The sequence below is a fragment of the Fukomys damarensis genome, unplaced genomic scaffold (assembly GCF_012274545.1).
Source record: "Fukomys damarensis isolate Sample0158 unplaced genomic scaffold, DMR_v1.0_HiC HiC_scaffold_31, whole genome shotgun sequence".
NCBI lineage: Eukaryota > Metazoa > Chordata > Mammalia > Rodentia > Bathyergidae > Fukomys > Fukomys damarensis.
Genome location: NW_022900943.1, coordinates 18,638,987 through 18,662,470, shown reverse-complemented (window position 1 = coordinate 18,662,470; position 23,484 = coordinate 18,638,987). Strand labels below are relative to the sequence as shown.

The 23,484-nt window shown below is 41.7% G+C and overlaps 1 protein-coding gene across 1 annotated transcript in view; it reads right to left on the bottom strand.

Moving 5' to 3' along the window:
• LOC104872274 overlaps positions 1 to 22,829 on the bottom strand; it is a 202,701-nt gene extending 179,872 nt beyond the window's left edge. Inside the window, exons 1-4 of the transcript XR_002025846.1 lie at positions 22,744 to 22,829; positions 21,934 to 22,088; positions 21,209 to 21,321; positions 2,079 to 2,235 (exon numbers count right to left, since the gene is read on the bottom strand). The gene's annotated coding sequence lies outside the window, so the exon portion shown is untranslated. The remainder of the gene's footprint in view (positions 1 to 2,078; positions 2,236 to 21,208; positions 21,322 to 21,933; positions 22,089 to 22,743) is intronic.
• Positions 22,830 to 23,484: the final 655 nt, after the last annotated feature.

Below are 23,484 nucleotides of genomic sequence, written 5' to 3'. Positions count from 1 at the left end.
TCCAAAAGTATGAAAAATGTCAAGGCAGTGGCAGCACAACATTACACCAAGCGTAGGGCTCTTCTATGGAGGAGACCCTGGGTGGCTGCACGCACTGAATGCCTGTGAGGCCAGCCCTGTTGCTCTGTGTCGTCAAGGGCCGAAGCCACTAATTCCCTTTCCGGACCCTGTCACCTCCCTCTGCTTAGGCTCAGCCATGGGAAGGAGGCACTGATGCCAGAGAGACGCGAGCGGAAGGCACACAGGAGGAAAGGGGCGTTTTCCTCCCTCTCTGCTCCTGGTGACGCCTCCTGGAGCAGCAGAGCACCCTGGAGCGGCCCCAGCATTGCCAGTGTTAGATGGCTGACTCGAGCACACTTCAGTGATTCTAATAAATCGTCTGTTGTTTAACCACGGGCCACACACTAAGAGCTGTGTTTAGGCAATTGCGTCATTGTGCGAACGTTACAGAATACACTCACACAGAACTGGTACAGCTTTGTACACACCTAGGCTGTACAGGGATGAACAGATGGCCACTGTGAACAAAACAACATGAGAGTAAATGAAACACATGAGAAAACAATGCAATCAAGAGACACAGTAAATATGAGATGCACAAGTCTGCTTTTGTGACACTCTGCTTTACAATACAGTGTTGTATTTTTCTCTTGTGGTACAAGGGATTCAACGCAGGAAGCATTGAGCTATATCTCCAAGTGTTCTTAAATTTTATTTTGAGACAGGATCAAAGTTGCCAAAGCTGGCCATGAAGTTTTGATCTTCCTGCCTCAGCCTTCCAAGAAGCTGGGGTTATGGGCATGCACCATGCCCAGCTAAACTTTCCTTTTATGTAAGAAGGAATCCATTCTAAGGTAACCATAAAGACTTAGTGTGGTTCATAAGCAAGGCAGTAACAGTCCTTGTTATCATAATCTGGTGTTGGATAGTGTACATAATTGTGTGTGCTCTGTTTATATACGATTGGCGGGGTGGTGTGTTTGTTTACACTGGCATTACCCCAAACACGAGGAATGTGTTGTCCTGTGATGGCATTCTGATGGCTCAAGGTCACTAGGCAATAGCAATTTTTCAGTTTCATTACAGTCTGATGGGGCTGTTCCCTATGCACGGTCCATTGTTGCTATGTGGTGTATGACTATATGGCATCAGTGGTTTCAGCTACAGGCATCATTTTCAACATTGTCCTGGGTTCCGGTGATACTTTCTCCTGATACAGAAAACTTTTGTAAGTAATCTAAAAACCGACAAGGGCCAGGGATTTAGCTCAGTGGTTCTGCCGCCTGCCTTGCAAGCACAAAGACCCGAATTCAATCCCTGATACAAAAAAAATATATAGATAGATAGATAGATAGATAGATATGTCATAATAAGATAAAATAAAAACCTACAAAATGTTAGGAAAATGTAAAATGACTTTTGCTGTCTAACAGCAGTCTGCTTTGTTTAGTTCAACATTAACAGACACTGGAGACAATGACCATGAAATGAGACATCTGGCCTCATCCCTAACCTTGAACACCCACTTTCTGTGCACTACAATGGATAGCTAGAGGAATCTTAAGGCAAAGTCCCCAAATGCAAAGAACTGTTAAGTCTGGGTTAAACCTAATTGTCTGGTTACTGTAACTTGTACATGGGTAACGTGAACTGAGGAAATGAAATGTAACCACCTGAATGAGATCCTGGCTGTAAAACCTGTAAAAGAGGAAGCTGAAACCCAATAGGAAATCGATCACTGGCACTGCCTTTTTGAATGCAATTGACCCTTTTCTGACAAAATAAACTTTTTATTATTTTACTTCTATTCAGCTCATCTCTGAGTGTCACCTGCCATCTCCGTCCACAACACTCCTCCTCCTCATCCTACAGTCCTAGCGTTAGCAGTGGCTTCCTGCGGTTACTGATCAAGGGATTACCTCATCATCCCCTTTAGTGCCTTCAGCTTTTCCAAAATTAGCAATCTCCCCTTAAATTAAGTCTCCTGGTTGAAACAACTGTTACAGCTTCTGTTTTCCCTGATGAGACACGAGCTACCAAGATATTTCCTTAAACTTTTTGTTCCTGTGATGAAATACCTGACACAAAGAGCTTGAAGGAGGACATTGTATCCCGGCTCATGGTTTCAGAAGTTTCAGTCCATGGTTAGTTGGCTTCATTGCGGTGGGCTTTTGGTGAGGCAGAAACATCACAGCAGAAAGTCATGGCGGAGGAAAGCTATTCCGCTTAGGTCAGCTGGGAAGCACAGAGACAAGGAAAGAATCAGAGAGGAGGGGGCCTGGGACCATCATCCCGGAGGTCATGCCCTCATGATCTACTCCCTTCAACGAGGCCCCACCTCTAGTTTCCATCATCTCCTAATAATGCCATCAAGGCACGACTGAATCAATGGATTAATCCATTTGAAGTTAGAGCCCTCATGATTAAAACACTTTCCCAAAATTCCATCAGATGGTAAGCAAGCCTTTAGCACATGAGTCACGTGGGACATTTCAAATCCAAACCATAACTTATTTTTACTCAATGACCAAGTTGTTTGACTTTGAAGAATTTATACTACACATATGATCGTGGTGTGAGAACACAGCCTTTTAAAATGCTGTCTACTGCAGCCTTGTCTAGAATAGCAGGAGACTGGAAATAACACAATTCCTAAATATTCATCAATGATACATCTTTTAAGAACAATGAACTCAGTGTGTTGGCACATGATGCAATCCTCATATTCAGGAGGCTGAGACAGGAGGCTCACAGCAAGTTTGAGGCCAAGCTTAATAACACAGTAAGAGCTGTCTCAACAAAACAAAACAAAACAACAAAGAGAAACAAAACCCAATAAGATAGGAAAGACAAATATCAACAGAATAGAATATAACGTAAAATCCAGAAATGGGAATTTAGTATGATTAAAGCGGTCTCTCAAATCAAGATATGGGAAGGGCATTGTAAAAATAGAATATGGCATTCTATCCCCAGTACCAAAAAAAAAAAATAATAATAATAATATGGCAGACCAATATCTCTCATGAATAGACTATAAAATTCACTCAACAAAGTATTAACAAATAGCATCAAGCAATTCATAAAAAGGATACCAAGTCATGACCAAAACATAAAGTGGATTTAACATTCAAAACTTACAGAATTCTTCCCATTAACAGAATAAAGGCCAAAAAAAAAAAAAAGCATAGGATCACTTCTGCACATAAAAGCCACTTGCCGAAATTCATAATAAATAACTCCACAAACTAGCAACAGAAGGATAAGTCTCAATTCGATGAAGGGGAGCTACAAAAACCTACTACTATGTAACATCATACTTAATACTCATCATTTCCTAGGCAACTCCTTTTATTGCAATCCAAATTGGCATAAACTTTGTGGAAAGTAATTAGACAATTCAGAGCCAGTTGATCATGTACCTGTTTGCACTCAGGTAAGATTGAGAACACACATGCCTGCTCCCCTTACTTACTTCTATGTCACATTTGACTAGAAGTCTCTTTAGTGAGGTTAGAAAAAGAAATAAAGGCATAAAGCTTATTCAGAATCAACAGGACTGTATTATGAAAAATAAAGACAGAAATACTTATGAATAAAATCTTTATGTATGAAATAAAGCACACAAGATTGAAACAACTGAGTGTCATTTGGAAAAAACTAAGTTGGGTTTCACTTCACAGATTATACCAGAAAAACATTTAGAATAGATCGATGAAATTAAAGGTACTAGAGAAAACCATGGGGCAATTTTAATCTGAATTTGGAAGGCCTTTCTAATTGTAAAACATCTAGAAATGTAACAAACCAAATGCAGGCATCAGTCATGGTATACACTTGCAATCCCAGAGCTCTGGGGGTGGGGGGGACTGAGGCAGAAGGATTTCAAGTTTAAACCCAGCCTGAGCAATTTAATGAGACCTTGTCTCAAAATAAAAAATTAAAAAGGCTGGGGATCTAGCTCAGTGGCACCACACCTGCCTCACAAGTGCAAGGTCCTGAGTTCGATTTATGAGTTCAATCCCCAATACCAAATATATGAAGAAGAGGAGAGGAAGAGGAAGATGAAGGAGGAGGAAGAGAGAAGGAAACAAAACAATTAAAGAAGGGCTGGAGACATAGTTCCATGCAAAGGCCCTGGGTTCAATCCCTAGTAGTATCAAAAAGGGCGGGGAGAGCCAGATGTGGTGGTATAAACCTGTAACCCCAGCATTCAGAAGGCTGAGGCAGGAGGATTGCTATGAATTCAAGAGTTCCAGGCCAGCTCGAACTACATAGTGAGTTTAACGTGAGCCTGCACTATATAATGAAATCCTGTCTCAAAAAGCTTTAAAAAAAAGAGGAAACAGCAAAAACTCTCAAGCATATTTTTCAGCCTCACTCATAATAAAAGAATGAAAATTGAAAGTGCCTTGAAATACTATTTTTTGTTGATCAAATTGGCAAAGCCCAAGCACATTTTTAATGTACTTGCTGACAAGGACATAAAGAAATAGGCACTATTATACGTTATTAGTAGGAATATAAACATACAAACTCTAGGGAAGGTAATTTGACATGGCTCAAAATCACAAATGCATGAACGTTCACATCTTAAATTTATAGGTGGATTGCCCCAATGTGAAAGTTATTCACTGTAGGTTTTTTTTTTTTTTTACATTCGAAAAGATTCAGAGTAACCTGAGTGCTGAGCAGGATGGAATTTGTTAAATAAAGATGCATATGGAAGTTCTACAATGGACTTTAACCATGAGAATATTACATATTGAAGGTTAATATAGAGTTTACCTTCATGTACTGATCTTTAAGGTGAAAAACATAATTATAACAATAACTATCTGGGTATAAACATGGGGGACATACACATATTTCTTTGGTTATACATAAAATATCCGGGAATGATTAAAAAACAATATTTTATTGATTCTGGAAAGGTAACTATTTAGCTAAGAGACAAGGTTGGAAGATTTTTCTATTACATAGCCACTTATATGCTTTGAATTTTGAACCCTTGGAATGTTATTTGTTCAAAACACAAATTATTGTTTAAATATTAAGGGACAAGAATGTAAAGTAATACAAAAAATTCATAGAAAGGTATAGCTAAGAGATTTTTTAAAAATACATATAACTTAATCTCATTTTTCTTTTAAAAAATGTATGTGTATAAAAAGCACAAAAACTGATGCATATTAAAATATTAACTCTGCTTACTTCTCTGGCTTAAGGGGTATGATTGATTTAATTTATTTTCATCTTGTTTCTCTGTATTTTCAAACTCTTCTAAAATAAAAAATACTTGTTTTGCAACAAAAAATAAATAAAAGTTATTAAGAAAGCCCCACAAATGCATGATTTCCCATTACACGGTGGCAGCTGTTACAGTCAAACAATGCTCACACTTAACAACACAGCTGTGCATCTGTGGATTCCACATCTGCATTCAACCAAGCACAGACAGAAAATATTGGACAAAATACTGTGCCTGTGCTGAACATTTACAGATTTTTTTCTTGTCATTATTCCCCACATAATACAGGTCAACAACTAGTTATATAGCATTTATCAGGTATTACAGACAATCTAGAGAAGATTTCAAGTATATGAGAGGATGTGCAATGGTTATATGTAAATGCTGTGCCATTTCATACGAGGAACTTGAGCATGTGCAAATTGTGGTATTCATGGAGGCTCCTGGAACCAATGCCCCAGGGGCATTAAGAGATGATTATGCTCATTCCAAGTCACCCCATTCTCTGAACAGAAAGAAGCTGCCACATACCAGGCACAGTACCCAAAATAAGGTCTTTCATCCAGCAATAGCATTCCAAGCAGTGCCCCTCTCCTATGCCCTCTGCCATATCTCCCACCATCTTACTTATGCCAACTATGTGCTCCCACTTTACAAAGAAAACAAACACCCAAATTCCCCAGCTGCATCAATCCCCAGGGCTTTTCTCTTTACCATCTGCAAATTTCTACAAATTATTATCCAGGATCACCTCTATCTTTCTGCCACAAAGAAAAACATGCCTTCCTTTTTCTTCGTAGGTTCTGGAGACTCTTCCTTTCTTACTTTATCAATGATCTTCTCCTTTACATGTTTTTAATTTCTTCCAGGATTTTTCTATCTTTGTTAATGGTGCCAGTGCCCATATTTGGGAGCCTGAAGTTTACTCTGCATTCCTCCCAATGTTTGGTCCCTTACCAAACCAAGCTAACACTGCTCACCAGCCATCTCTCCATCATTGCCTCATCCCCAGTACCACTGTGATGGCCTTAGTCCAGGCCCACATCACCCTCTGTGAAGACTTTGTAATTATTTCCCTGATGGTTTCTAGCCTCTAGGCTCTGTCTGCCTCAGTTTTCCTCCACATTTCCTCCACAGAGATCTTTCTTCCCAAGGGCTGAGGATAAAACCCAGGACTTTGCATCAGTAAGGCACGTGCTTTACAAATGAGCTACATTCCCCAACCCTTTTAGGGATCTTTCCAGATGAGGTCTTCTAAAGGCTGAATACATCCTTCAAAATTCACATGTTGAAACTCAATAATCAGTTCGCTAGTATTAAAAAGTGGGCCCTTTAGGAAGTACATAAATAATGAAACTAAGCCCTGATGGATAGGATTAGGGTGGTTAGTGACACTAGAGTAGATAAAGGAGCTTAGGAAAATGATGGAAATCATGAACTCCCAACATAGGAAAGAAATGGAAACCAGGAAACAGATTCAAACAAATATCCAGGAGATTAAAACTTTCATAAAAATTATATACAGCAGAATGAACCAATGTGAGTACAAAATATCAGATACAGAAGATAGGATCATGGTTGGCACTCATGAAAAGAAAAATTTCTTTAAAAAAGCAAGGGACCATAAAACATCAATCCAACAGCTGCTAGATGATGCAAAGAAGAAAAACGTAAAATTGATCTCAATCAATTAAAAAGCAGAAGATAGCACAAGTGACAAAAAATATGTTCACAGAAGTCATAGCAGAATGGAAAAATAATTTGACATACAGATAAGTGATGAAATAGAAGCCAAATTAGCCATGATAAAAGAAAACTACACCAAAGCATATAAAAGTCAAGATTCCAGAAATTCAGCACAAACCAGAATATTAAAAGCTATTACAGGAAAGAAACAAATCACATGTAAAGGAAAAACCATCAAAATCACATCAGACTTCTAAATACAAACCCTCAACTTAAGGAAAGATTGGAGCAAAGTATTTCAAGAACCAAGAAAATAACCTCCAACCTAGACTGAGGTAACACACAAAACAATCTTTCAGAGATGACAGAGAACTGAATCCTTCAACACAGAGTGCCAGAGGGGACAAGCAAGGGTTCTCCAACCTCTGGTTGGCCCGCCCCTTCAGCCCAGCACACAAAAGGAACCTAGCCGCAGAAGTACCAACACAGCAGTGTTCGTGCCTCACCCCTGGGTAAAGAAGAGAAAGAAGGCCTCTCTGAGGCTCCTATATGAAAATTGAAGCCCACTGGAAAAGTGAAAAAAATCTGTGATAAAGGCACACCAAACCACCATAGTTGGTAAGTAGGAGGGACTGGCACCTCACATTAGAACCTGGTCTAACTTCAGGGGAAAGACAGCTGGAATCTTCAGGAGAAACTTGCAGAGTTCAACCCAGCAGGAGGTCAGAGATCTCAACTTGGGCCTTGCAGCCAGAAATCAGCCTGAACCTCAGGGGATAACTTCTGGCTTGCTGAGACTAATTAGCTTAGATTTGCACACTCCTACCCATGCTGTCTATTATGTCAACAGAGGTATACCCTGAAGGAGACCCACTATTTCTATTTGTATTTTTTATTTTCAAAGTAATATTTTGGGCTGGTCCTCAATTTTGATTTAATTTACACAGTTAAAGGTGAAAGATTAATAACTACCACAGATTGTCATTTTCTAAGCTGTGCTTGATTCTATTGTGTTTCTGACTGTATCACTTGGGCTAAGGTGTTGTAATGGATCTAATCAGTTGTCTTCCCTGGTATAATGAAAATGAGATTGCCTCAGAGTCATCAGAGACTCAAAACCTAAAGACCAGTTGTATCTGGAAGATTGAAATATTAAACCAGGAATTAAACCAAGGACAGGAGCAATAACAAAAATAGAAATGAGAAGGCATTTAAACAAGATCCGAACACAGATTTCCACCCAACCAAAGGTAAACTCTGGGGGAAATGAGGTGGAAAAGTCTGACAGTCAATCATCTACATGCCCCAAACACAGGAAGTAAAAAACAAAAACAAACAAACAAACAAACAAAAAACAGATAAATGAAGCTCTAGAAAAATTTAAAACAGAAATATTTTCCCAGATAACCACAGAGATGGAGAGAATAATGAAAACCATAATTAGAGACTCTAGAACAGAAACAGATAAAAAAAATAGATGAGCTCAGGATCATGATGGAAACCTTGAATGCCCAACATAGGAAAGAAATGAAATCCATGAAAAAGATTCAAACAGATATCCAGGAGATTAAAAACTCTATATGAAGCATTTGCAGTGGAATTAATTAATGTGAAGATAGAATTTCAGACATAAAAGATAGGATTGGAGTCAGTGACCATGAAATGAGAGATCTTTTAAAAACAATAAAGAATCATGAGGAATTGACCCAACAACTCTTAGATGATGCAAAGATAATTAATATAACACTGATAGGAATCCATGAAGTAGCAGAAGTGCAAATGACATAAAAAACTGTTCATAGAATTAATGACAGAAAACTTCCCAAACAGAGGGGAAGAGTTTGACATACAGATAAGTGAGGCATATAGGACTCCAAATTGCCATGATCAAAAAAAAAAAAAATCTACACCTAAACATATACTAATCAAGATCCCAGAAAACAAATAGAAAAACAAAATAGTACAAGCAGTTAGATAAAACAAATAAATCACATGCAAAGGACAGCCCATCACAAACACAGCAGACTTTTCAACACAAACCCTCAAGTCAAGGAAAGCCTGGAGTGAGGTATTTCAAGTCCTAAAATAAAACAACCTCCAACCTAGACTGATGTATCCTGCAAAGCTATTTTTCAAAATTGATGGGAAAATATGATACCTCCACAAAAAAGAACACCTGAGAAATTTCATGAACACCAATCTGGCACTCCAAACACTTCTAAACAATATCCTGGAAAAGAAAGAAAGTGAAGGCCACAACTCCTTAAGAGCCAACACAGCAAATATACCAGGCAAGGCAAGAAATTAAAGAGAGAGAGGGAAAAATAAATAAATAAAAGAACCAACAACAGGACAATAACATGACAATGAAAAGTCAAAACATAACAGTTATAACCATCAATGCTAATGGCCTCAATTCACTAATCAAAAGAAACTGGATGGCCAGGCATGGTGGTGCATGGCTGTAAATTCCAGCCCTCAGGAGGCTGAGGCAGGAGGATTGCTGTAAATTCGAGATGAGCCTGGGCTACACAGTGAGTTCCAGAGCAGTCTGAACTACATAGTGAGACTCTGTCTCAAAGAGAGAGAGAGAGAGAGAGAGAGAGAGAGAGAGAGAGAGTGAGAGAAAAGAAAAGAAAGAGAGAAACAAACCAGGTGGCAGAATGGATTAAGAAGCAAAATCCAACAATATGCTGTATACAAGAAACCCACTTAATCCATAAAAAAATTCATAGACTGAGAGTAAAAGAATGGAAAACAGTTCTGCATGCAACAGGAGCCCAGAAAAAAGCCAAGGTAGACAAAGTAGATCCAAACCAAAACTAATTAAGAGAGACAAAAAAGACCCCTACATCCTTGTAGAAGGAACAACACAAGAGGAAGAAATGAAAGTCATAAATATATATGCACCAAATGCTAATGCCTCCAACTATACAAAACAAATATTAAGGGATATGAAAAACAAAATAAGCACTGATACATTTGTAGTGGGGGACCTCAACACTCCACTGACACAAATGGACAGATCATCTAGACAAAAAAAAATCAACAACAAAATAACAGAACTAAACCAAGTCATAGAACAAATGCACTTAGTAGATATCTACAGAGTGTTCTACCCACAAAATCAGAATATGAAAGTCAAAGGATGGAAAACAATACTCCATCTTACAGAATCCCAGAAAAATCAGAGGTAGCTATTCTATTTGCAGGCAAGGTGGATTTCAAGTCAAGATTTATCAGAAGCAACAAAGAGGGTCACTACAGCCTTGTAAAGGAAACAATCTGAGAGGAAGGTAACAATCATAAATATATATGTACCAAATACCAGCACACCCAACTATACAAAACAAACATTAACCAACATGACAAATCAAGCCAGGCTTGGTGGCACACACCTGTAATCTCAGCACTTGGGAGGCTGAGGCAGGAGGATTGCTGTGAGTTTGAGACCAGTCTGGGCTACATAGTGAGTTCCAGGTCAGTCTCAACTACATAGTGAGACCCTATATCAACCCCCTACCCAAAAAAAAAAGGAAACATGACAGATCAAATGAGCACTAATACAATTGAAAAGGGGAAACTTAATACACCTATGTCACAAATAGACACATCAACTAGACAAAAAAAATTAACAAAGAAATATCAGGACTGAACCAAACTTTTGAATAAATGGACTTAGGACCTGTTTACAGAATGTTCTATCCCATGTCAGAATATACATTCTTCTCAACTGCATATGGGATACTCTCCAAAATAGATCACATACTAGTTCACAGAACATGCTTAAGTAAATGCAAAGGAATTAAAAGTACCCCATACAAGCTATCAGACCATAGTGCAATGAAAATGGAAATCAATGGCAAAAGAAATCACAAAAAATCTATACATATATGGAAATAATACCTTCCTGAACAACCAATGAATCACAGATGAAATTAAAGAAAAAATTAGACAGTTTCTATAAGTAAACAATAATTCCAATATAATATACTGAAAGTTATGTGACACAATGACAGCAGTCTTGCAAGGAAAATTTATAGTGGTGAATTCCCATATCAGAAAAACAGAGTAAGCACAAATAAACAATCTAATGTTCAACTCCAAGCTTCTAGAAAAAGAAAAGTGAAGAACAAAGCTCATATGGGGAAGGAAATTATAAAGATCAGAGCATGAATTAATGCAATGGAGGGCCAGGGATTTAGCTCAGTGGCACTGCACCTGCCTCACAAGCGTGAGGTCCTGAGTTCAATATCTGGTACCAGAAAAAAAAAATTAATGTAATGGAAATTAAGAAAACAATACAAAGAATCAATGAACTGAAGAGTTGGTTCTTTGAAAGATGAAATAAAATTGACAAACCTTAGCCAACCTTATCAAAAAAAGGAAGAAAAAGACTCACATCCGTGCAATTAGGAATGAAAAGGGTAAAATCACAACAGATATTGCAGAAATCCAGACAAGCACCAATACCTACTTTGAGAATCTACATTCTATTAAGATGGAAAACACAGAATAAATGGAAGGATTCCTAGATATAGTACATATAAATTACCAAAGCTGAACAAGACGACATAAAAATTAGAAATAAATCAATATCAGTCAATGAAATTGAAGATACAATTAAAACCCTACCAACAAAGAAAAGCCCAAGCCCTGAAAGATTCAGGGCTAAATTCCACAGGAAGTAAGAGAATATCTAATGCTACTACTTCTCATATTCTTTAATGAAATTTAAATGGAAGCAATACTTCCAAATTCATTCCTGGAAGCAAGCATTATCCTGATAGAAAAATCAGAGAAAGATCCAACCAAAAAAGAGAACTACAGGGCTATTTCTCTTATGAACATAGATGCAAAAATCTTCAATAAGATACTGGCAAACAGAATGTAGTAAATTGTCAAGAAGATTGTACAACATGACCAAGTAGAAGTCATCCTAGGGATGCAGAGATGTTTCCACATACACAAATCAAAATATGTAATACACCATATCAACAGAGCCAAGGACAAAAACCATATGATCACCTCAGTAGAGGCAGGAAAAGCATTTGCCATAGTCCAACACCCATTCATGATAAAAACCCTATAGAAAAATGGAATAAGTGGTCTTTATCTCAATCTAATAAGTCATCTGTGACAAATCAGCAGCTATCATCATACGAAATGGACAAAAACTGGAAGTGTTCACACTAAAATCAGGAACATGACAAGGATGTCCACTATCACTACCGCTATTCAGTATAGTTCTGAAACATCAGCCAGAGCAGTTAGAACAAAAGAAAGAAACAAAAGCAATCAGAATAGGAAAGGAAGAAGTTAAATTATCATTATTTGTGGGTGACAAGAAGCTCTACTTTGAAGACCACAAAAACTCCACCAAAATACTACTAGATTTAATAACCAAATTCTGGAATGTAGCTGGATAGAAAGTCAACACTCAAAAATCAATAGCAAGGAGGGCCAGGGATTTAGCTCAGTGGTTCTGCTGCCTGACTTGCAAGCACAAGATCCTGAGTTTGATCCTGGGTACAAAAAAAAAAAAAAAAAAAAAAAAATCAATACCAAGAGCCAGAGGTGTAGCTCAGTGGTGCCATGCCTGCCTGGCAAGAGCAAGATTCTGAGTTTGATCCTGATACTTTTGGGGAAAAATATTCAGGAAAAAATACATCAGTGGCATTTCTGTATACTGATAATAAACTCACTGAGACAGAAACAAGGGAAACACCTTTCACAACAGCATCCAAAAAATATTAAATACTTAGGAATCAATCTAACCAAGGTAGTAAAAGACCTTTACATTGAAAACTATAGTGTTCTGAAAAAGGAGATTGCAGAGGCTATGGGCTGGGGATGTAGCTCCTGGCAAGCACGAAGTACTGAGTTCAATTCCTGGTACTGGGGGAAAAAAGAAAAAGAAAAAGATTGCAAAGGATATCAGAAAATGGAAAGATATTTCTTATTCTCAGGCAAGAAGAATCAATATAGTGAAAACGGCCATACTTCCAAAATAGTTACACAGATTTAATGCAGTCCCAATCAAAATACCAATAGCATGTCACACAGATTTAGAGAAAACAATTGTAAATTGTTCATTTGGAAGCAGAAGGGATCTAGAATAGCAAAAACAATTCTGAGTAGCAAAGATAAGGCAGAGGACATTACAATCCCTAATTTGAAATTTTCCTATGAATATTGTGATAAAAACAGCATGATGCCAGGTGTGGTGGAGCACACCTGTAATCCCAGCCCTCAGGAGGCTGAGGCAGGAGGATCGCTGTGAGTTCGAGACCAGCCTGGGCTACATAGTGAGTTCCAGGTCAGTCTCAACTACATAGTGAGACCCTGTCTCAAAAAACCAACAAAAAAAAAAACAAAAACAAACAACAACAACAAAAAAAAAACCAGCACAATATTGGCAAAAAGACAGACCCAGAACAGATCAGAACATGCAGCAACAACTCCAAACACACTCAGTAACCTTGTCTATGACAAAGCAGCAAAATTCCTTCACTGAAATAAAGATAATCTCTTTAATAAATGGTGCTAGAAAAGCTGGCTTTCCACATGCTGAAGATTAAAGCTCAAACCATGTCTTTCACCATGCACTAAAACAAAATTGATTGGATCAAAGATCTAAATATTAAAACAGAAACACTAGATCTGCTGGGAGATAAACTAGGTAGAACCCTTGAAGACATAGGTGTAGGCAAAGACTTTATAAACAAAACCTCAGTTGCACAGAAAATACCACAAAGAATCAACAACTATAGAAAGCACCAAGAGAGTGAAGAGACAACCAATAGCGTTGGAAAAAAGTGGTTGCCAGCTGTTCTTGAGACAAAGGATTAATATCTACAATATATAAAGAACTCAAAACAATCAGACTCCCAGACTAAAAGACCCAAGCCAGAAATGGGCATCTGAAATGCATAGGTAATTTCCAGAAGAAGAAGCAAAAACAGCAAATAAAAATATGAAAAAATATTCAACATCACTGTTTATTTGAGAGATGCAAATTAAAGCAATGCTGAGATTCCATCTCACTCCACAAAGAATGGCTGTTATCAAGAAATCAACCATAGCAAATACTGGAGGGACTGTGGAAAAAAAGGAACCCTTCTCCACTGTTGGGAGTGTAGACTGGTACAACCACTGTGGAAATCAGTGTAGAGATTCCTCAAAAAGCTAAAACCAGAGGTTCTATTTGACACAGCTGTTCCCCTTGCTGGTATCGTCCTGAAAAATTAAAAGCATCATACCATAGTGATCCATGCACACCAATGTTTATAGTCGCACAGCCTGTAATAGCTAAAACTTGGAAACAGCCTGGACGCCCATCAACCAACGAATGAAAAAAGAAGCTGTGGTTTTTTTATACAACGGAGTGCTATTCTGCCACAAAGAAGGATAAGCTTGGGACATTTCCAGCCAAAGGCATGCACCATGAGACCATACTCTTAAGTAAAATAAATCGAACAAACGTTTAAACACCACATCGTTTCTCTGGTGTGAAAAACCAGAAGTGTAAATAAGGACCAAAATGTATAATAGATAATGCTCAAAAGGGAAGGGGTACAAGATGTGTGTGTGGCGGGGGGAACAAGAGAAAGAAGAGAAGAGAAAATGGAAACAAACTTTTGTAAATAAAGAGGGGAAAGGGGGCTGGAGCGGGGAGGGGCGTGGGGGGTTGAAGCAAGACATATCATGTACTCGTCCACTCTCCCTGTGATGAATGTTATCACTGCGTATATCTAATGTGGGAGGCCCTAGCTTCAACCCCCAGCACTGAGAAAAATTGTTTCAGAATCCTACTCTGTGTATCCAAATGTTTACAATTTTTGATGCTCTTCATTCCGTCCTAAGGGTCCTATTTTCCATCAAGTTTCATTTTCTTTCAAACTGAAAAACTTCTTGTGTTACAGATCTATTGAAGGCAAATGCTCGCTTTTTTTTCTTTAATGTGAAATTATCTTTATGTTGCCTTCATTCTTTTTTTCTCTCTCTTCCCTTCTTTTATTCCAGGCTAACCTTGAACTCACTATGCGACTCAAATTGGCCTCAAATTTACAGCGACTGGGATCACAGGTGCGCCCCACCACACCCAGCTTGCTTTCATTCTTCAAAGATATTCGCACTAGATGTAGAAATCTGAGTTGACAGCTGTGCTTTGTTTCAGTACTTTAAGATGCCATCCTCTTCTTGGGAGAAGTCAGTGGAATTCAAATCATCATTTGTCGGATAACAAATGACTATTTTTCTGGCAGCTTAAAATTTTCCCTTTATCTTTGCATCTTCAGCGTTTAACTGTGGTGAGATTGTCTTTGTATTAATCCTGCTAAGGAGTCATTGATCTTTTAGAGTCTGTCAGTTTTTCTCACTAGAACACCAGACTTCCCTTGTCTGCCGGGCATATGTTTCAAGTTCCCTAGTGGATGCCCGAAACCACAAATACCAATCAATCTTTTTTGTTGTTTTGTTTTGTGTTTTGTTTCTTGAGATAGGATCTTGCTATGTAGCTCAGGCCGGCCTTGAACTGATGGAGATATTCCTGCCTCTGCCTCCTGAGTGCTGGGATTACAGGTGTGTACTACCACACCCAGCTAATACTCAGTTTAAAATATTAATTTTTATACACACATACCTAAAATAAGGTACAGTAAGAGATTAATTAGGTACAGTAAGAGATTAATAACTACATAAAGTAGAACAATTATAACAATCTCTCTCTCTCTCAAAATATCTTTCAATTGTATTCACTTTTTTCTTACAAATGGACCATGGGTAAGTGAAACTCTGGAAAGCAAAACTGTAAATAAGGGAAGACTACTGTATTTCTTCATGTACATCAACTGTCCCATAGTCTCCCTCCTCTCCTTTGATAGTACATTACGTATGATAGATTTTCTGATGTGTTTCACTGGATCCCTTTACTCTCTCTGAGATGTTTCTTTCTGCTTCTCTGATTGGATAATTTCCATTGATCTGTCATCAAGTTCATTGGTTTCCTTTCATCTTCTCCATGTGCTGCTAATCCTATGCAATAAATCTTTCAGATATGTATGTGTGTATATATATGTGTGTGTGTATTTACATTCTAGAATTTCCTTTTGATTTTTTTCAAGTTTCTGTTTCTGGGGTTTTCTATCCACTCACCACAAGCATCTTTTTCTTTCCATCCACAAGTTGAATTAGTAGCTGCTTCAACATCTATGTCTATAGTGGACTGACTAATGGTCAACTTGTTGCAATGCCCAGTTGAACTGAATCAGTGTGGTCTGCACATGGAGGATCTACCTGAAGACTGTTACCAATAGCCATAAGAAGAGACCTGGGGAGGAAGATCTTGGCCTGTTGATTTTCTAGGAGAAGCTTGCTGTGGATGGTTTTCCTGCTGCAAATGAGGCTGTTCTCATTGGAGGAGGAGCTTGGGACCTCCCTGTCGCTGGGAATCGCTGCTGCTTTCATCAGGGGAGCTCTGGCCTTTACTGTGAGTATCACTTCCTGGCTCCAATGTGGATCCCTCAACTTGGTGGCACAGATCCTTCATCTCACAAGCATAGATTTTCTGGCTTCCACCAATGACTGGCCTTTGGGTCTTCCAGGGGCAGATCCTCAATGCAGATAAGCACGACACGTTGCCGTGGGCTCCAGGCCACTGGCTGGACTCAAGGAGGACATTGCCTTGGACTCTAAGCCTTTAGATGGACTTGTGTGGGACACTGCAGGGATCTAGGCTCTCGATTGAATGTTTTGGGCTTCTAGTGTGTAGTTAATCTCTTGTACTCCTTGCATTTGACTTTTCGGGTAATTATAAAATAACCTGATATGTGTATTTAATGGATTCCCTTGCTCAATCTTGCTGACTGTAACAATGTCTGTAATATCCAACATGTAGGCCATCTTGTGCTAGATAATCTCCACTGATTATCTTTTCTAATGGGAGGGGGCCACATTTTTCTCTTTCATCCTATGATGAGCAAGTGTGGAATATATCCTGGGCATTGTCAATAACAAATCACCTATCTCCTCCAAATTACCACCTGTCTCCTCCTCTCTAGTCCCACTTTCCTGGAATTTCTTTTTTTTTACTTTCCGTCAGCTGAAGAGTCCCTAAACCTTGGCCTCATGCTCTTCAAGCCAATGAGATTGCATGTGAACACATACACATTCTGTTAGCATTTTAATCATTTTAAATGGTACAGATCAGGCCCTACTGTCAGACCCAAAACTGAAACAAAAAGGACACTGCCTCTTTAAAATTTTTGAATTTTCAAAAGACAGAAGTTATATACTCAAGGTATATAATATGATTGTGTATATAGTGTAATAATTAGCATAATCCAAATAATATCCATCAGCACCCATGCTATAGCTTACATGCCCAGAACTTGCTCATCTTCTGAGTATAAGAAGTGTACCTCTTGACCAGCATCTCCCCTCTCCTCTCACCCAGGAAATCTCCAGGTCATTGCTTCTTTCAAACGTCAGTTCCCTTCCACTATCTGCCTGTCTCTGTTCATTATCCTCAAGTAATGTAAAGAAAATATTTTATCCTGAGATTTTAGCCAACTGTTTTGTATAGGGCTAGGGATGCAACTCAGAGGTGGAACACTTGCCTACAACGCACAGAGCCCTGGGTTTGATCTCCAGTACCACACATTTGAAAGAAACGAAAAGAAAGAAAGAAAGGAGAGAGAAAGAGACAGGGAGGAAGAAAGGTGATCTTGTTTTGACGCTTTAGCCAGAGTTCTTTGTTGTTATACATAACAAGGTTCCCACGCTAAAGAGCAGCTTATTCAGCCATACCAGATGTAGACCCAACAAACATTTCTAGCTCTCTACCTTCTGGGCACATGAGAGAACTGTGCTTCCCTTTCCCCTTAAACATGGACTGTAACGTGTGAGATGTAAATGGAAGTTATGACCTGAATGTTCTAGATGGTAGCTGTTCCAGCAACCTGGGTCCTGACTGATAAATATCTCAGCCAATCCCGTATAAAGATCATGAGCAATAAACCCATCATTTTTAGCTTATGCAACTGAGACTTAGGGATCATTTGTTACTATAGCTTAATGTAAACTATCCTGATTGATGTAGATCTCATTTTGTTCACATTTATATGAGTGTCTCCTGGCCCCTTCTCCACCTTCAAAGCTAGGGCTGTGACATCTTTGCCCCAGGCTCTGGCCTCTTTCTTACAAGACTCTTGTGATTGTATTGAGCCAACTCTCATAACACAGCATGACTGCCCCTTCTCAAGATCCTCAAATTGGTCGTATCTGAAACTCTCCTTTCACTACGTAAGGTACCATATTCAGAGACTACGGATTGCAATGTGAACATCTTTGGAACAATGTGGACATCAGCGACGTGGACATCATTCTACCACAGAAGTTTTTGTTAGTAACTATGGTAACATGGTAACTATGATACAGGAAGTGCTTGATAAATGTGCATCAATTAAATCAATCTTTGCTGTTACTATTGGTATCACACAGACCTTGCTAAAATGTAGAACTCTGGTCTACTCCAAACCTACTGAATCAAAAATCTGCATTGTAACAAGATCCCCAGGTAATTCCTACACACAGTAAAGTATCTAAAGTATTGAGTCAAATAATCTACTCTAATAAAGTAACAATACCTACAACAGACCGAGCACTTGCAGCAGACGCTGCACCTGCCTTCACCTCAGGGTTCTGAACACTACAATGGGGTGCAGATTTAGGGACGACTCCCTTCAGGGCATGTTCTCTGCCTAGGCCTTCTCCAAAGCTACAGGAGGTGCAGCAGTGAGTCCTCCTGGGGTAATCTTTCATCAAGGATAAGCCAGCGCAGCCGCAGAAATCCTTCTGCCTCCCCTTCTTGGGCTGCACAATTCTAACAGGAATTCCAATCATGCCCCCAGATATCGGCTGTGATTCTGCCCTGCATCCTTCTTCCAGCACCCTGGGATCACCTCCCATATAAACCACTTGCCCCCCACCTGCTGGCCTCCAGTTTGGTTTCTAGGACATACAAAACCAAGGCAGTGCTTATCAGGTTTTCTACCGTACATGTTTTGTTTCTGCAGCACTGGGGGTTGAACCTAGGATCCTCACACTGAGCTACATCCACTGTTCACTTTGTTTTGGGGTTAGGGATTTGCTGTGTATCCCAGGCTGGCCTTGCCCTTGCAGTAATCCTCCTGCCTCATCCTCCTGAGTGCTGGGATTGCAAGTGTGCTCCACCGTACCTGGCTACTATGAGTTTTATGTCATTTACATGATTTTGTGAAGTAGCTACTATTTTTATCCTTTTAGATGAAGACATTTTAAATGAGGTAACACAATTTGCCCAACTTCAAAAGAGCTAATGAGCGGCCAAAGTGGAATTCTAGGGTTCAGTCAGCTCACGCCCAGCACCTCTGCATTCACTCAGTGTACTCCACTGGATCCCAACGAGAATACAGCACCATTTCCGTTTGCATAGACTTTTCCACATCAGAACTGAAAGAGAATAAATCCCATCACTCTCTGGACTTCTGACTGGCAGAATGAAAGGAGACATGGCCGGAAGTTCCCAGGGACGAGGAAGACCGGACCTGAGCATCAGAAGAGAGAAGAGGAAGAAAGCAGGGGAGGGAAAGGAGCGGGCGGCTGCCTTTCTAGCACCAACTCATCCTTCCTTCTGACCAAGATCCCTGTCATGCTTCTCCACAGGCCTCAGGTGGAGGAGAGCCACTCTGGGTCCAGAAGCATAACCCTGACAGTTCTAGGCCTTCTCAAGGCGCATTAGTGGCATTTTCAGCAGGACCATTCCTGCCCTGGGACTCTCCTGAACATCGCAAGCGGTACAGCGTCTCTACCTGCCACCCCCGGCGGGGCCTGTCACAGGCCCTTTGCCAATCATTGCGACAACAAAAACTTCCTCATACATTTTTCAAAATGCACCCCCAGAAGAAGCGTCCCCACTCCCGTTCCATCACTAGGACTCCCAGCCACGCTTCACCAAGCACCCCTGGCTTTCGTTACCGGTCCACAGAGGGGTTTGGGGCTAGGCTAGTTGGGCTTTGGGGAAAGAAGCTACGAGTGTCTTGTTCTTCACTGTGACGACTGTGAACAAGAAAGCACACAGCGCCAATTGCCATGGTGAGAATGACAGTAGAAAGACTGAAAGAAGGTGGATGAAGTTGACAGTGAGGACAGTAGAGAGATTAAAAGACCATACAATAATCATGTCAGACCTGGAGGAACACGGCCAGCTTCTTCTACTGCACCATGCCGTAGAGGAGATACACGAGGAGCTGAAAGGCAACAACACACAGCCATGGCCCACCATCCGCATCATTTCTTCAACACAACCTGTGTGACCCACTCGCTCACACACACGTGTACATGCTTGGATGGCATCTGAAAATCCTACGCTGTGCTTCCTCATGGCCGACCACAGCCACTGCAGAAAGCTCACCTCAGCTCACCAAGGGAGAGAGAATAAATACTGAGGACGTCTAAGCCAGAGCTCTGGGGCAACCTGAGAGAGGACCTAGAAGACCTACAGGCTCAGGACAACAGAACCAAGAAAGGAAATGCAGAAGGGAATTCACCTCTTCCTTCACTGGGCTTCTGGGATACCATGGTCTGCTCTTTCCCCGTTACTTACGGTCCACTCTGTAGTCTTCTTTGCTGTGAGGGAGATGAAGCGAAGCAACTGTTCAACAGATTTGGCAGGACAGGGTCATTGGGGACCTTGATGAGAGTGGTCTGGTCTAGTGCCAGGGTGAAGTCTGACTGTGTGAGATCGGAGCACAGGTGTGCACACATGGAAAGGGCAGAAAAAGAGCAAATGGAGCAACCCTGCATAGGAATATGGGTCAGGAGGTCGGAGGCACACACACATGCGTGTACAGTGTGGGGGGGGAGTACATGTGTTTTTGCGGAGGTGAATTTCATTATGGTAAGGAAACATCCAAGGCAGCTACTTTACAAAGGAAAGAGGTGTGCTTGTATTGAGGCTGGCAGCTCTAGAGGTGCAGAAGTCTGAGGCGATGCAGAGCATCTCCTGGCAGGAAATGGGGAGTGCACATGTCTGTGAGTCTGTCTGTGTCTCTCTCTCTGCTTCGAAAGCCGCCAGGATCTATCCAGTGGCGGCCGTACCAGAGTGACCTTATCTAAGGCCAACCACTTTCCAAAGCCCTTTCTCTAAACACTGCAGTTAAGAGTTTCTACCCTTTTTCTATCTCACAACAGGGATTAAATTTCAGCACAGGAGGCCTCAGGGACACTCACATTATCTCCAAAGGTAGCAACAGTCCTGAGGGGACGAGATCCTGGTGCCAAGTGGGTGGGTCTGCCTTCTGTAGTCCTGCAACAGGAGGGAAGGCAGGGTCCCAGCAGAGAGGCTGGCAGGGTGGAAGATGAAGTCACTTTTGTCAAACTGTTTTTATTTTCTCAGTGAAAAAAGGAGCAAGGTTCTCAACTCAGGGTGAGGAAGGGGAGGAGTGTTGTCTCTTTGAGGACAGAAGGTGCAATGATTTTTTCAGACTGTGGGAAAGTAAACTGACTAGGGAAATGCCCAAGGGCAGTGTGAAGAGCCCAGCTGAGATTTGTGACCCCAAATTTTGAGTGACAACAATTAGCCTTGCTGTTTTTGTCCAGTGTGCTAGGCTGTGGTCCTAGGAAACAGCAAGTGAGGGACGTGTACAAAGGAAGGGTGCAGTGACAGCACATGAAACTTAAGCTGAGTAAAAGGAATGTAAGAAGGACAAGGATAAATCCTGCGGAGAGCGGAGGTCAAATAGAGTCAAATAATTGCTCAAATGTGGTTATTAGAGCAAATAAGCTGGAAAAGAAAGAAGTGTGGGCCTGGAAGTAGGAGTAGAAATGAAGAGGGCAGAGGTGTCACTGTCTTTTGGTTACAAAAAGGTCTAGGACACCCACGGGACAGCAGGGTAGAGGGGTAAGGCTGTCCTTGAGGCACAGGGGTCATGAGTCTCTGAGGAAGCCAAGCTCACCAAAAAAATGTTCACAGCAGCCGGGTGGGGGTTGAGGCTGAGTCAGGTGTTGGAACCAGAGGCATGAGGAGGAGGCACAGAGCCCACAGATGACAGTGACAAGGAGGGGTGGCACAGGCGATGGCAGGTTCTTCAGATCAGCTGGGGGATTAAAGCTGGAAGGGGTAGGGAGGCAAGAACCAACTTGACAAATCATTCTTTTTCTGAAAACCACTCTCTGGTCTCTCAATAAGCTTCCTTCCCTATTCTGGTGGCTGAGAAGCCCTCCATTGTAAGAGATTTATTCAGGGTCGCCGGGTTAGAAGGAAACGGGAACTGTCAGAACTTTTATTCCTTCTCACCACTACCGTAATACCCAGGCAGTGTTTGGATATTTAAAAGAACATTTAAAATGCCCTTGTTTGTTTCTGCCTCTGGGCAACGAGTGCTGCAGAAGGACAGGGAGCTGGTAACCATGGCAGTGGAGCAGAAGGGGGTGGCGAAGAGGTGGTTTTTAAATGGGGTGAACTTCAGGCAGGCGGCACCCCAAGCTGGAGCCCTCCCAGCCTCCCTGGCATTCTTTGTTCATTCAGCTTCTGCTGGGAGAGGCTGAATCCTTCCCCGCTGGGACCAACGCTTTGAAAAGGAAGGTTTTGTCAGGCTCCTTAAGGAGACGGTGTGTCCCACGAGCAGATTTGGGGGCCCTGCCTGAAAGCCTGGGTGGCAGGGAACTCTGGACACCCCATCAGGAACAGGGAGTCTGCGGTGGCAAAGAAGCCAGCTCCGCAGTTTCCTGGATGCAGAGTCCTGACACACTGTCAGCTGTCTCACCCTCTCCCCGGACAGGTGGCCACACACGGAGGAGGCCCAGAAGCCCGGCCAAAAAGGCAGAAAAGGCAGTCGGGCAGCGCCTCCGCAGGACGGTTAGGGGGCGGGGGGAGGGGCAGGGAGAAGAGTGAAGGATGCAGGGAGGCCCGAGGGCCTTCCTCTCCAGGGCCTAGGCACGCCCCAAGTGGCCCCAGGGCAGGGCAGGACAGAGCAAGCCTGGGGCACAGCTCGGGTCCAGGAAGTCCCATGATTGCAGTGTTTTGCAGCAGGTTTCCCAGCTGCTCCGCGGGAGGCTGCCTGGGGTGCTGAGGTGGAGAGGACAGAGGGGGAGAAGCGGAGGGAAGTAAACAGCACACCACAGAGAGAGCCAGTTCCCTGCGTTCAGAGAACACCAGCCGCCTCCGGTCCCCCGTGGGAAGCTGTATGTGTGGAAACGCAACTGGGAGTGGGAGGGAGCGAGCGAGGAGCAAACACGCACTTCCCGGCTGTCACCCACTCCGCTCGCCTTTCCCGACCCCCCAGCCCACGCCCCGACTGCGGGAGGGCGAGGCGGCTCACGAGGCGCCCACCCCGCGTCCGAGTAGCTGGCACAGCTGTCGCTGAATCAGAACTGTCTCAGCAGCCTGTCACCTGCGCCGGCGGGGGAACACGGGGCAGGCTGGGCACTTGGGGGTGGCGTGGGGGGGGAACCCTGGGGCCCGGATGATGGGGTGTCTACCTCCCAACCCCTCCAGCACGCCGGCA